We start from the raw sequence: 15,024 nt of genomic DNA, 5'->3' as shown, positions 1-15,024 counted from the left end.
TCATTGTTCTGTTAGTGAGAACATTAGTAGATTAAGATGAAAAAGTGGTTAGGAGGGTCAGCCGCAGGCGGCAATGAACCTAAGAAAGCTCCTCCCCGTGAATTAATAGAATTGGGGCAGGAGCCATAGATTACTTTGTAGAATAAGTGGGAAGCATGTACAAAGATTCCTCTTGAGTATTGGGGGCAGCAGACCCCAATGGAGGTATTGCAATACTGGGAGCAGTTTACCCCTACTACTAAATCAAGCAGTCATCTGGAACAGGCTGGACGAATGGGGGGGTGCACTGCTTACTGCATACAAGTTAACTGTGGAAAAATGCAAAAAACTGCAGGAGCAGCTGAATGCTCTAAGAGCCACTCAGCTGGTACAACGCCAGACTTTACTTGACCTTCAGGCCTAAAAGAACAGGGTAGAAGAGAAATGTGTTACTTTAGCTGAGAAATATGCTGTGAGAACTGTTCGGCACAGGCAAAGGAAAATAGACCCAAGTGATCGGGGACCAGGGGTGCGAGCTATAATCACTTCCCCTGATTGAGATCCAGAGAAGTGGGATAGTAACATATAGAGTAGTAGTGATGATTCTGATGAGGACGATTTTATAGAAAATTCAGAGAAGTTATCAACATCAGATGAGTTGGCACACAGAGCAAGGGGCTGACTCTGTGATAATAGACGATGTTGATGCCACGAAGTTTTTAGGGTTAACTAATGATGTATATGTACAAAATGCCCTTCGGCGTTTAAGACGAACACCAGGAGTTGATAGAACTTTGGTTTCAGTTATTGCTGAAGGTCTCAGTGACCGTTTTACTAATGATGGATCATGGCAGGATGGAAGTTCATCCTGGGTAACTCTGCATCAAGCAATCAAAATATTAAAGGGGGAAGAAATGAAAATAGCTATTGAGCTGCAAAGCCCTGAACTTTACATGCAACAGCCTTTAATTCCAGTAACGCGAAACAAATTGTTAGAAGGCTGTCCTGTACCCTGGAAACCATACGTTATTCCACTGTTAGTGTCTAACTCAGGGGCACCCATAGAAGAGATCATAGAGAGGTTGCAGCAACTTGGTGACCTTCCAGGCCTCCCACCCACAGAACAAAACCTTAACTTGATACTGTTGTAATGAGGAGGGGTAATATGATACCTCAAGTAAATATTAAGTTGTTAGTATTTGGAAGGGGGGAGTTGTTTGTGTTTTGTCTCCCACAGGACCCTGCTGGCTTCCAGCATGTTTGATGAAACCTTATCATGAGCGGCAAGAATTCTGGACAGAGATCAGTGAATGCTGAGCAGCACAAGACCAGCCCGAATATCACATGGAAGAAAAACATATCCTAAATGTAATTAATTGTGTCTACTAACTTTTGCTAACTGGTGTAATGACTCAGTTATCGTGTACCTGTCTCTCGTGTGTCTTGTCCACACCTGATGTTGTGATTTATGTAATGAACAATGTCAATGTCCTGGCCAGAGGCTGGGAGGCTATAGCTACCAAAGCCATGACTACTCCTGCATTAGCCTATTCAGTGCAGGTCATGTATCTTGAATAACAAGATGGATTGGTTATTCTTTCCTGCATAGTAAGTCTCGTGTCCCAGTAGATCCCTGGATCTACTGCTCCAGAGATAAGAAGTTTTATATTTCTTAGATGAGTTGCACCAACAATCTGTATGCTTCGTTTTGTATTACTGGTAAGTAACAATCAGAATTGGAATATTATTCCTGAACAGTGTGCTGCCAAGTTGTTCTGGCAGCAGTGTTAAAGGTAAAGGCTAAAGCTAAGCCCTGGCTTCAAGAAGTGAAGGACATATGTGATGCCGTGTGCAGAGGGACTGCAATTGTACTTGGTTTTGTCTCCTGGGATGGGGCAGACGTGCCATTAAGGGGGGAAAGAAGACAATGGAAAACTATAAAACTTGTAACATCCTGAAGCCTAATGGTCATCACTGTATAGAATGATCTGTTTCTGTGCTATTCATGCCACACCAATGATGTTTGTGAAGATCAGGCAGAACGGTGTGGTTTGGGAATTCTAAATCAGACACTGATTGTTTTGCAGTGCTCATATTTGTATGTGTTTCATCCCGGTAGTGTTACAGCAAGTGGCAAGAATTATTTGGAATCAACAAATGACAGAAACCTTTTGGCTTACGAGTCTATACAAGAATATATGTGATTGTGAAATAACCATGTGTGAGGTGCTGGGCCTGGCAGAAGAAAAGCTTATGTTGAAAAGCTGGTTGGTAAGACTGCAAATGAAGGACTGATGTTTGTGGACCTCCCTATGGGCTCTGGCTCGCATCATGTTTACAATTTTCTTATGATGAACTGGTAATATTCTAGTTAAGTACAGAAATGATTTCACACTCAATGGTATAGTTAATATGAAGATGGATAAAATTCTTTTATAGCATGGAGGCAAGAGATAACCTGTACTATCACTCCATGAGGTGAAGGGGGATTGACTGCAGTCAGGGGTAAACTGGGGCAGGACGGTTTGCTCCCGATGAGGCCTGGAATCTGTACAGAGAGTGCAAGCTTTCTGTGGGAGCGGTTGGTGAGACCAGGATGTTGTCTGGTGTTGCATCAAACTCCAGATAAACATTGCCTGTGATAGCGCCTAACAGACCTATAAACGTGTGACTGGCAGTCAACCACTTCATACTATAAAAGATGAATCCAGACTATAAAATTCTGAAATGAGAAGTTCTGTTGTACTAGACTTTCTATTTTGCAGAAATTCCTGAGATTCATTGTGTTGTCCGGGCCCATACGATTGGACACACCTGTTCACCTGTCCAAACTTGGAAACTAGGTCTGCCAACCGGGAAAAGATTATCTCAAGTACTGTTGACTCCAAGTAAATGACCACTGTAATCCACTTAGATCTCCTCACTGGGGATGGACATGATTATATTATTGTCTGTATTTTCACTGTTACTCAGTTGTTATGTTGTTTACATTTTTAGAAATGACACTTCATCAATACACTGTTCGAGTCATTCACCAGTGTCATGGTCCAACCATGGACCACGTGGTGGGATGGAATCCAACAGCCCCCAGGAGCTGGTTTCTCCCCTGAGGGTGCAGAGCAGCAGGGCCTTTTCCAGACCCAACTGTACCTTCCAGAAAGATATCAGCTATACTTTGCTTCTTTGCTGACTTCTGTTTTAGATGTCAATGTGTGGACCACCCTGGCCAACGTGACGAAGATGGACGTGATATGTGTGTCCATGGTAACTCCCACGAGTCCTTTTCGCACCTGTCTGGTTGGAGTACCCATTGATAACTACTGGTGGGGAACTCTATATAATGAGACCGTGTTAGCAAACTGCACATATCCAGGAGTTGACAGTTTTTCTTAGAGATATTTACCAGAACGCATCAGCTTGGTGCAATGAGACTCTGCAAAAACAATTTATTCCTGGATCTGATGCAATAGGTCTCCCAAATGATCTGTTTCTCATTTGTGGACAAAGAGCATGGAAAGGTATTCCGGGAAAGGCTGTAGGAGGCCCTTGTGCCTTTGGACGATTAACCTTTTTTCATCCTCGCAGCGTAACCTTGCCTAAACTAAGAAGACGCAGACGTAGCACACGGCGATTTATTCCAGACTGTAACTCTGATAGTGCACGGAAGAAGAGAAGAAAGAGTTAAGGAAGAAACTGAGAGGTCAAAGCAGCCACTGGAGAGAGTGGAGAGGGTCAACTCAACATCGAAAGCGGTGAGTGACTGGGACACACCCCGCACGTCTAAGACTGCTCCCTGGGCGAAAGCCTGCCTGCAGCTCGGAGAACGAGCCGCGGAGCACCTTAAGATCGCCTGTTAGTCCTCTGAGTGTCGGTCATCTGGTAAAGCGACTCTTCGCTACCGACTGTGTGGACCATGTGCAAGAAGCGGCTTGCCGCTGCCGCGTCCTAGTAACCCCAGCCACCGCTGACCCCCGCGGAGCCCCCGCTCCAGTTTTCTGTCCAGCAGAAACTGGCCGTGTCTCCCCGCCTGCTCACCGCTGCTGACTGACCCTGCGGCGTGCTTAAAAAGCACTGCCAGCAAAAAGCCCCTGCACCGTATTCAGACCGCGTGGGTTTCACCGAGGCGCCGCGCCGCGCCTTCTGACACAGCGCGCCCCCGACCCCCGCGCCGCCCAGTGAACCGCGGGAACCCCCGGAGCCGCCGCTGCCGCCGCTGCGAACGCCGCGCTCAGCGGAGACGGAGCCGGGACCACGCCGAGCCGCCGCCACGTGACTGAGACGCCGCCGCCAGCGCCGCCGCTTCGTTCGCCGCTTTGCAACCCGCACACGCCGATCCCTGCAGCCCCAAGCCGCCGCCTCTACAACCAGCCCCCGCGTCCGTCGCTACAGCTGCCCGTGCCTGCCGCCGCCGCTTGCCGCTTGCCGCCTGCACCGGGACATCAGCCGCCGCCACCGGGACGCCACAGCCCAACCGACAGTGAGCCAACACAAATCAACAAACCGACAGACCCTCTTCAGCAGCGCACCCCAGCAGCGCCGAGACACAAAGGTACCATGGGAAATTTTTTCCCTACCGAAGTATCACAGGACACAGAAGCACTGGCTGCTCTGCTGAATCCTTACTATGTTCAGGTTACAAGGGTTGAATTATCAGAGTTGGTGCGGCTCATTAAAGCAGCCGTACCAGAACTACCTCTGGTTGTAGCCCTCAACATTCACATATGGGACAAAATAGGCAATCTTATCAAACTCAAGGCTCAGAGAGGGGATTCCCAAGCAAACAATGCTTACCCAGCCTGGCAAGCTATAATGACTGCATTAAGCAGATCCCACCAAAGAACGACGAACACATACACCCCCACTCAGGCTGCAAGCAGCAGCCCCACTTTTACGCGCCGCAGTTTGAACTCACAAAGCTCCGCGGGGGGAGGGGGTGGAGCCGTTCACAATTCAACTCCGGGGAAGGGAACCGGGAGCCCAAGGGACACGGACCGGCGGGAGGGAGCGGGGCCCCAGATGCGAGGTTCCAGTCAGTGGGACAGCAGCAGGGGGTCCCGTGACGGGAGTGGGGGGGCTAGCCCAGCTTACTCGCCAACCCATCCCGCGCATGAACGCCGAGTACGCGCCCAGGAGCGGGCACCACCATCTCGCCTGCCACGCGGTTCGGACACCGACCCGTCCTTCCCCGCCCCCGCGCCGTACTCCCCAACCACCACCACCACCCACCCACAGACAGTCGCTTTCGCCGGAGCTGCAGGGGGGGGGGAATGGGAGGAATGGGGGGAGGAGGAGGGGGATTTCGGGATAGCTCCGCCGGCAAGGGATGAAGCAACATACCGAGAAGGTACAATTGATAGGTGGGCTTTATGCAGAGAAGAGGCATTGCGTACTGGGGACTTACAAGTTATACAAGCATGTCCAGTAATTATCGGTCCATGTCAAAGCCGCAGGTTCCAACCATTACCACATGAACTAACCAAAGAACTAAGACAGTTAATGAGAGAAACTGGTGTATCATCCCCTAACATGCTTGCATTTTTAGAGTCACTAAGTTCCACATACATCTTCATGCCTCATGACTGGAGAACCTTGTTACAAATAAGCCTTTCTAACACACAATACAATGTATTGCTGAACGATTTTAGAGAAATCTGTTCTGCTTATGCTAATGACCCACAAGCAGGGGTATCAGCACACCAACTCACAGGGGATGGGAACTATCGTTCCATAGATGCTCAAACCGGTTACAATAGAGAGGTATACGAGGTAATAGCAAAACATGCCATGCGGGCAATAAGAAAATTACCTACATCAGACAGAGATGCAAACTTGTCATTTACCAAAATAATACAGGGCCCAACAGAACCTTACACAAAATTCCTAGATCGGCTGCAATCTGCTCTGGATAGGCAGATTGAAAATGAGGAAGCCAGGGAAATCCTTAGTAGAAGACTGGCTTTCGAAAATGCTAATGTGGATTGTAAAAGAGTTCTGCAAACCCTTCCTAAGAGGGAAACTTGCAGTATCTCAGAATTAGTTCGTGCCTGCCAAGAGGTGGGTTCTTTAACACATCAATCAGATTTGCTAGCAGTAGCACTGAGTACTCAGTTAAGGACACAGCAGGGGGCCAGACCCAAAGATGGTTGTTTCATTTGTGGGGCCCCTGACCATTTCCAAAGGGACTGCCCTCAGAAACCTCTAGCATTGGCACCTCGAAAGCAACCCAAAGCAAGGAGGATGCCAAAAAACTGGAGGCGAGGGGCGCTGTCGCACGCCCCGGTACAGCAATCACATGCGACACAGGGGAACAGGCTGGCGATTTGTGCCCCCCCAGCTCAGCCAGCGCTCTGTACCCCTGCACCCCAGCCAGCGATCTGTGCCCCGCCACATCAGCCAGCGCTGGGCTGGACTTATCCAACAGGGACACAGTCCTCATAACTTCCACTGAGGTGGTGCTAATCCCGACTGGACATCGGGGTCCCCTTAATCCAGGGGTACATGCACTGCTGATTGGAAGGTCCTCTACCACCAGAATGGGTTTGTTTGTGCTGCCAGGTGTAATAGACTCGGATTCTCATAGCGAGATTCTGATAATGGCATGGACCCCTTCACCCCCCTGCTTCATCCCGAAAGGACAGAAGCTTGCTCAGTTAATCCCCTTATACAGTACATTGCCTGCAGGGGAGGGGGGGAGAGAGCGGGGTTCAGGGGCCTTTGGCAGCACGGGACAACCACAAGTTTACTGGGCAGCAGCCATCACAGCAGCACAGCAGCTCATGACGTGCCAGGTTAATGGGCACCGATTTACAGGCCTTTTGGATTCCGGAGCCGATGTTTCCATCATAAAGGACTCCGAATGGCCACCTGACTGGCCTACTGTTTGCCCAGCTGCAACCATTCAAGGGGTGGGAGGCACACAAAGACCCAGACAGAGTGCTCAAGTACTCACTGTCTTGGGACCAGAGGGGCAAGTAGCAAAGGTAGCTCCATTCATAGCCCCGATCCCTTGCTCTCTGTGGGGACGTGATATACTTTCACAGTTTGGCACAGTAATGCAAATTCCTCCTGCAAGCAACCAGGTTTTTCAATAGGGGCCATTGGTCAACCATCCCAAGCACCGATTAAGCTGGTCTGGAAAAGTGACCAGCCGGTCTGGGTAGACCAATGGCCCATGAAAAAAGAAAGGCTTGAACATTTAAAGATGTTTGTAGAGGAACAATTGGAAGCAGGACACATTGTGCCAACAAATAGTCCCTGGAACACTCCTGTATTTTGCATTCCCAAAAAAACTGGCAAATGGAGGATGATTCAGGATCTCAGAGCAGTAAACGCAGTCATTGAGTCTATGGGGGCATTGCAACCAGGATTACCCTCACCTGCTATGCTCCCAGCGAACTGGCCTCTGACAATAATTGATTTAAAGGACTGCTTTTTCACCATATTCCTGCACCCCGAGGATGCCCCAAGGTTTGCATTTTCTATTCCAGCATTAAACAACTCACAGCCTATGCAAAGGTAGCACTGGGTTGTTCTCCCTCAGGGGATGAAGAACAGTCCAACCATATGCCAAACAGTAGTTGCAAATGCTATTCAACCCGTCAGAAAACGTTTTCCCTCTGCAATAATCTACCAATACATGGATGATATTTTAATAAGCATGGCCACAGAAAATGAACTGCAAATTGTTGTTACTGCTTTAACTGATGCTGTCCAAGAAGCAGGCTTACAGGTTGCAGAAGAGAAAATCCAGAGATCGCAGCCCTGGAGCTATCTTGGATGGAGAGTCACGCAACAACAGATTTCCCCACAGCCGCTGCAGCTCGAGGTAAAAGACACTTTAACCTTACATGAGTTGCAAAAACTCCTGGGAGCTATTAATTGGTTAAGGCCTGTTCTAGGCTTAACCACAGAGGAGCTACACCCTCTCTGATCTGACGTCTAATAGGGCTCTGACAGCAGAGGCCAAACAGGCGTTAGGCATCTGTGCCAAGACGATCGAATCTAGGCAGAGCAGAAGGAGAGATCCTGAACTGCAAATCTGCCTGGCCTTAATTCCCAGCAGGTACCAGCCATTTGCAGTCTTATTCCAGTGGGACCAGACTGAAAAGGACCCACTGCTGGTTCTAGAATGGCTATTTCTGCCCCACACCCCACCTAAAACTGTATGGACAATTAATGAAATCTTTGCTAAGCTTGTTATTAAAGGCAGAGTTCGATTACAGGAACTAGATGGAAGGGATCCAGCGGTCATTACATTCCAACCACGAAAGACAATTTAGCTTGGATGCTAGCTGAGGACACCGAGTTCCAAGCTACCTTAGCAGGTTTTGATGGTAACATTTCAGTTAATCTCCCTAAGCACAAACTTTGGGCAGAAATCGGTAATTTGCCTTTAAGAACCACGACTAGATGCAGAAGTGAGCCAGTAAAAGGCCTCACAGTTTTTACAGATGCATCTGGGCGATCACAGAAAGCTGCAGTGACTTGAATAAATCCTGATACCGGACAATGGGAACAAAAAGTACAGACCATGAACCAATGCTCTGTGCAGGTTCTGGAACTGGCTGCCATTTGTATTGCCTTGGAAAAGTTTTCTGAACAACCTGTTAATATTGTCACTGATTCTTGTTATGCTGCAGGGCTAGTTTCACATCTAGAATGTTCATTTCTTCGGGATGTTTCTAACCCTCATTTGTTGTTTGAAATGCGTTGTATTTGGTTCCTTGTCAATCACAGAAGGTTTGATTTTTATATAATGCACATCAGGTCTCACACTGACATGCCAGGGCCAATAGCTGAAGGGAACCGAGAAGCTGACAAAGCAGCAATGTTCAACACAGTACCTAGGACCCTTGAGCAAACAAAATTGTCCCATTCATTTTTCCACCAGAATGCACGCTCTCTAAAGAGACAATTCAAAATTACTATCAATCAGGCCCGAGATATCATATTGACTTGTCCAGACTGTCAAAAAATTACCCCCATGCCATCTCAGGAAGGTGTTAACCCCAGAGGGTTAATATCCAATCAGATATGGCAAACAGATGTTACACACATCCCAGAATTTGGCCCCTTGAAATATGTACATGTAACTGTAGACACACATTCACAGTACATCACTGCTACAGCACACACAGGTGAGAAAGCCAAGGATGTAATAAGACACTGGCTAAGCTGTTTTGCTACCCTTGGCACTCCACAACAGATTAAGACCGATAACGGACCAGCATACGTCTCTGAAAAGGTAAGGAATTTCCTATCAGAATGGGGAATTTCACATATTACAGGAATTCCACACTCACCTACGGGACAAGCAATTGTAGAAAGGGCACACCGCACACTGAAAGAGATGCTAATAAAACAAAGAGGGGGGGAGAAGCTATACAGTCCGCAAGAACGTTTGTGGAAAGCCACATATGTTATCAATTTTTTAAATTGTGACAGTGCTGAAAGAAGCAGATATGAGAAGCAGCACAAATCTCAGGCGTTTGCCTCTCCCAGGCCATTAGTCATGGTAAAAGATTTGATCTCGGGACAATGGACAGGACCTTTAGATCTTCTGACTTGGGGGAGAGGTTACGCTTGTGTGGCAACAGGAAAAGAACTGAAGTGGATTCCCTCCAGGTGTGTAAAGCCCTATTTGGATACCCAATCACAACTGCAGGAACCAGATAACTCAGGAGTTTAAAAACAGTTATGTTATGTTTCAGTTTATATTAATGACCAATGTGGTGACAAGCAAACTGCAAATATTGGTGTGTGTATGTGTATGCGTGAATGATGACGGCCGTCGTGTGTGAGATGAGTGAATGAATAAGAGAGTTGTGTGACTGGAAAACATAAAAACACAGAATACCTCACAAGACCACATTACCTACACCACAAGGTCACCTTGAAAGAATTGAGTTTTGATATGCTTACCCTGTTTCTTGAATAAAGTTTGAAATCCCCAGTTATTAAAAAACCCTCAGATTAATAAAAGTTATAGTTTACACACAGTTGGGCTAAAGGCCCCAAGTTAATAAAATAATTATCCAAGTTGCACTACCCTAAAGGAATATAAGGTTTTAAAAGGTTTATATTAGAGTTAAGAAGCTAAGCGAAGCAATGCGCTGGGTCGCTGCGAAGCTTGGTAGTTTACAATGTTCTGGTTGTTTGCACTGTTTTTTGCACTGCTTTTTGTGACTTCTTTAAGATATTAGAGAGAGGGGATATGTGGGAGGTGTGTCTGGATGCACAGGGGATGTGCCAGGGCGATGGGCCCGAGGGGACATGCGCAGTCACATATAACTCTATTGGCTGAAGAAGTCACATGGTACGCAGGGATTTAAGAGTGGGAATTTTGAATAAACTCTTTGTCTCACCACCGCACGAGGAGCATCATTCATTCCTTGTTATACAAGGGTCGCCTGCTGCTGTTGGACATGAGCTTCCTCCGGGCATCAGGAAATGTCCAAGGAGGAAAAGGCAGTGAAAACTTTGGGACAGGTTTCCTAGATCAAACCCATGAATTCCTCTGAGCATCTACCCTCATCCCAAGTATCTGCAGTCACACATATATAGATTCTGGACTGTAGAAGACAGGCTTAGCATGACTTTAAGATGATTTCTTCTCAATTTTTTGATTTATTTTTCTACTGCCAGGTCTGAGAGGGGCATCGTGGAACCAAAGGAACCCTGAGACATTTCAGAATCCCACATGTGTTGGGTCTGTCTGAGCTGGAGTTCATTTTCTCACTGCAGGCGTCACAGTGCTGTGCTTTGCATTGGGAGTTACAAAGGGGTTAATCACACCAGTGCTTTGGCAACTGCTGAGCAGGGCTGGTGCAGCATCTGCATTGTCAGCTTCGTCCCCTGAATCGGGGGCAAGATCATGGGAGGCGATACAGACAGGTCAGTTGAGCCAAATGGACCAAAGGGACATTGCAGAATATATGGCATCAGCTCAGCTACAAGAACTCAGGAAAGGAACAGGAAAGGGGGAAAATCCATTTTTTTACAATACATGCCTTCTGAGCGGCTTCTCTGTGTGATGAAGCCCTGCTTCCCATGAAGTGGCCAGGAAGTAGAGAGAAAATCTTTTTATTTCTCATCTATCGCACACCTAGGATGAATAACTATTATTCTCAACTATAACCCCAATCTGACTTTAATTACGTTCTATCTATATACTGTAACAACTTCCGCCATCTTCTTCATCCTTAACACAACCAATACCCTAAAACTATCCACTGTTATATCCACATGAACCAAAATTCCATCACTAACCACAATCCTTATGCTCACTCTCCTCTCCCTTGCAGGTCTTCCTCCCCTAACGGGATTCCTACCCAAATGGTTAATTATTCAAGAGCTCACAAAACAAGAACTAACAGTAGTAGCCACAGCTATTACCCTACTCTCTTTACTTGGACTTTTCTTCTACCTACGACTGGCCTACTGTGCAACCATCACACTACCCCCAAACTTCACTAACTACATAAAACAATGACAAACTAACAAACCAACTAACACCCTAACCACAGCCTTTACCTCCTTATCAATTATACTCCTACCACTATCTCCCATAGTACTCGCAATCCCTTAGAAACTTAGGTTATTTAAACCGAAGGCCTTCAAAGCCTTAAACAAGGGCTAATCCCTCTTAGTTTCTGTTGAGGTACACAGGATACTAACCTGCATCTCCTGAATGCAACTCAGATGCTTTAATTAAGCTAGAACCTCCCCCTAGACAGATGGGCTTTGATCCCATAAAATTTTAGTTAACAGCTAAATGCCCCAACCAACAGGCTTCTGTCTACTAGATCCCGGCGCATGTTTAATGCACATCAATGAACTTGCAACTCAACATGAACTTCACTACAGAATCGATAAGAAGAGGAATCAAACCTCTGTAAAAAGGACTACAGCCTAACCCTTCTACACTCAGCCATCTTACTTATGACTTTCATCAACCGTTGACTATTTTCCACTAACCACAAAGATATCGGCACACTTTACCTTATTTTTGGCGCATGAGCTGGTATAATCGGCACAGCCCTTAGTCTCCTCATTCGAGCAGAACTAGGACAGCCAGGCACCCTTTTAGGTGATGACCAAATTTACAATGTAATCGTCACCGCACATGCCTTCGTTATAATTTTCTTTATAGTAATGCCTATTATAATCGGAGGGTTTGGTAACTGATTAGTACCATTAATAATTGGTGCCCCCAACATAGCATTTCCATGAATAAATAACATGAGCTTCTGATTACTTCCTCCATCCTTCCTACTTCTTCTAGCATCTTCTACAGTAGAAGCCGGGGCCGGAACAGGATGAATAGTATACCCACCCCTAGCCGGAAATCTAGCCCACGCCGGTGCATCAGTAGACCTTGCCATCTTCTCCCTTCACCTGGCAGGTGTCTCATCCATCCTTGGGGCAATCAACTTTATCACCACAGCAATCAATATAAAACCACCTGCTCTCTCACAATACCAAACCCCTCTATTCGTTTGATCCGTCCTAATTACTGCAGTTCTACTTCTCCTCTCCCTACCAGTCCTCGCTGCTGGCATTACAATGCTTCTAACAGATCGAAACCTAAACACTACATTCTTTGACCCCGCAGGAGGCGGAGACCCAATTTTATATCAACACTTATTCTGGTTTTTTGGCCATCCAGAAGTCTACATCCTTATCCTACCAGGATTCGGAATTATTTCCCATGTTGTAGCCTACTACGCCGGTAAAAAAGAACCCTTTGGCTACATAGGCATAGTCTGAGCCATATTATCCATTGGTTTCTTGGGTTTTATCGTATGAGCTCACCACATATTTACAGTTGGAATGGACGTAGATACCCGAGCTTACTTCACATCCGCCACCATAATTATTGCAATCCCCACTGGCATTAAAGTCTTCAGCTGACTAGCAACCCTACACGGTGGAACAATCAAATGAGACCCGCCCATACTATGAGCCCTAGGCTTTATTTTCCTCTTCACCATTGGTGGACTAACAGGCATCGTTCTTGCCAACTCCTCCCTAGACATCGCCCTGCACGACACCTACTACATAGTTGCACATTTCCACTATGTATTATCTATGGGGGCAGTATTCGCCATTTTTGCTGGCTTCACACATTGATTCCCACTGTTCACTGGCTACACCCTTCACTCTACGTGAGCTAAAGCCCACTTTGGAGTAATATTCTTTGGGGTCAACCTAACATTCTTCCCACAACATTTCCTAGGCCTAGCTGGTATACCACGACGATACTCAGACTACCCAGATGCTTATACCCTATGAAACACCCTATCCTCCATCGGCTCCCTCATCTCCATAGTAGCTGTAATTATACTAATGTTCATTATCTGAGAAGCCTTCGCATCCAAACGGAAAGTAGTGCAACCAGAACTTACCTCCACAAACATTGAATGAATTCACGGCTGCCCTCCTCCCTACCATACCTTTGAAGAACCAGCTTTTGTCCAAGTACAAGAAAGGAAGGAATCGAACCCTCATAAGCTGGTTTCAAGCCAACCGCATCAAACCACTCATGCTTCTTTCTTATGGGTTGTTAGTAAAATCATTACATAGTCTTGTCAAGACTAAATCACAGGTGAAAACCCAGTACATCCCATCCCAACTCCATGGCCAACCACTCTCAATTTGGTTTTCAAGACGCTTCATCCCCTATTATAGAAGAACTTATTGAATTTCACGACCACGCCCGAATAGTCGCACTAGCCATTTGTAGCCTAGTCCTGTGTTTACTAGCTCTTATACTTATAGAAAAACTATCCTCCAACACCACCGACGCACAAGAAGTAGAACTTGTCTGAACAATCTTACCTGCCATTGTCCTAATTATACTAGCCCTCCCATCCCTTCAAATCCTCTACATGATAGACGAAATCGATGAGCCTGACCTCACCCTCAAAGCTATTGGCCACCAATGATACTGATCCTACGAATATACAGACTTTAAAGATTTATCTTTTGACTCTTACATACTACCAACTATGGATCTACCACTCGGTCATTTCTGCCTCCTAGAAGTTGATAACCGCATCGTCATTCCAATAGAATCCCCGATTCGAATTATTGTTACAGCTGATGACTTTCTCCACTCCTGAGCTGTTCCTAGCCTTGGTGTAAAAACCGATGCAATTCCAGGACGACTGAACCAAACTTCCTTTATCACAACCCGTCCTGGAATCTTCTATGGTCAGAGCTCAGAAATCTGTGGAGTCAACCACAGCTTCATACCTATCGTAGTAGAATCAGCCCCTCTAACACACTTCGAAAACTGATCTTCACTTCTAACATCCTAATCATTAAGAAGCTATGAACCAGCACTAGCCTTTTAAGCTAGAGAAAGAGGATTATTCACCCTCCTTAATGACATGCCCCAACTAAACCCCGCACCTTGACTTTTTATCATACTAACTTCATGATTCACTTTTTCTCTTATCCTTCAACCTAAACTCTTACTATTTACCCCAACTAACTCACCCTCCAACAAAACACTACCCACTATAAAAACCCATTCCTGAAACTGACCATGAACCTAAACTTCTTTGATCAATTCATAAGCCCAACCCTCCTCGGAATCCCCCTTATCCTCATCTCACTGTTATTCCCAACCCTATTACTTCCTTCTCCTGGCAATCGATGAGTTACAAATCGTCTTTCAACTCTTCAACTCTGATTTCTCCATTGAATCACAGAACAACTAATAACCCCATTAAACAAAAAAGGCCATAAATGAGCCCTAATCCTATCATCACTCATAATTATACTTCTAACAATTAACCTATTAGGCCTCCTACCTTACACATTCACACCTACTACCCAACTATCAATAAACCTAGCCCTCGCCTTCCCTCTATGACTTGCCACCCTGCTAACAGGCCTACGAAACCAACCTTTAGCTTCCCTTGGACACCTCCTACCAGAAGGCACCCCAACACCTCTAATTCCTGCCCTCATCATAATTGAAACAACAAGCCTTCTCATTCGCCCTTTAACCTTAGGAGTTCGCCTCACAGTCAACCT

General features: G+C 46.2%; 1 long non-coding RNA gene across 1 annotated transcript in view; it reads right to left on the bottom strand.

Annotated features, from left to right (window-relative positions):
• Positions 1 to 14,067: 14,067 nt before the first annotated feature.
• Positions 14,068 to 15,024, bottom strand: part of LOC127482288 (uncharacterized) — a 139,141-nt gene continuing 138,184 nt past the window's right edge. Inside the window, exon 2 of the long non-coding RNA XR_007908485.1 lies at positions 14,068 to 14,536. This is a non-coding gene — a long non-coding RNA (uncharacterized LOC127482288). The remainder of the gene's footprint in view (positions 14,537 to 15,024) is intronic.

The sequence above is a fragment of the Manacus candei genome, unplaced genomic scaffold (assembly GCF_025592945.1).
Source record: "Manacus candei isolate 608988 ecotype Guabito, Panama unplaced genomic scaffold, ASM2559294v1 h1tg000086l, whole genome shotgun sequence".
NCBI classification, from domain to species: domain Eukaryota; kingdom Metazoa; phylum Chordata; class Aves; order Passeriformes; family Pipridae; genus Manacus; species Manacus candei.
Note: the sequence above shows the minus strand (reverse complement) of the source record. Positions and strands in the feature narration are given on the sequence as shown.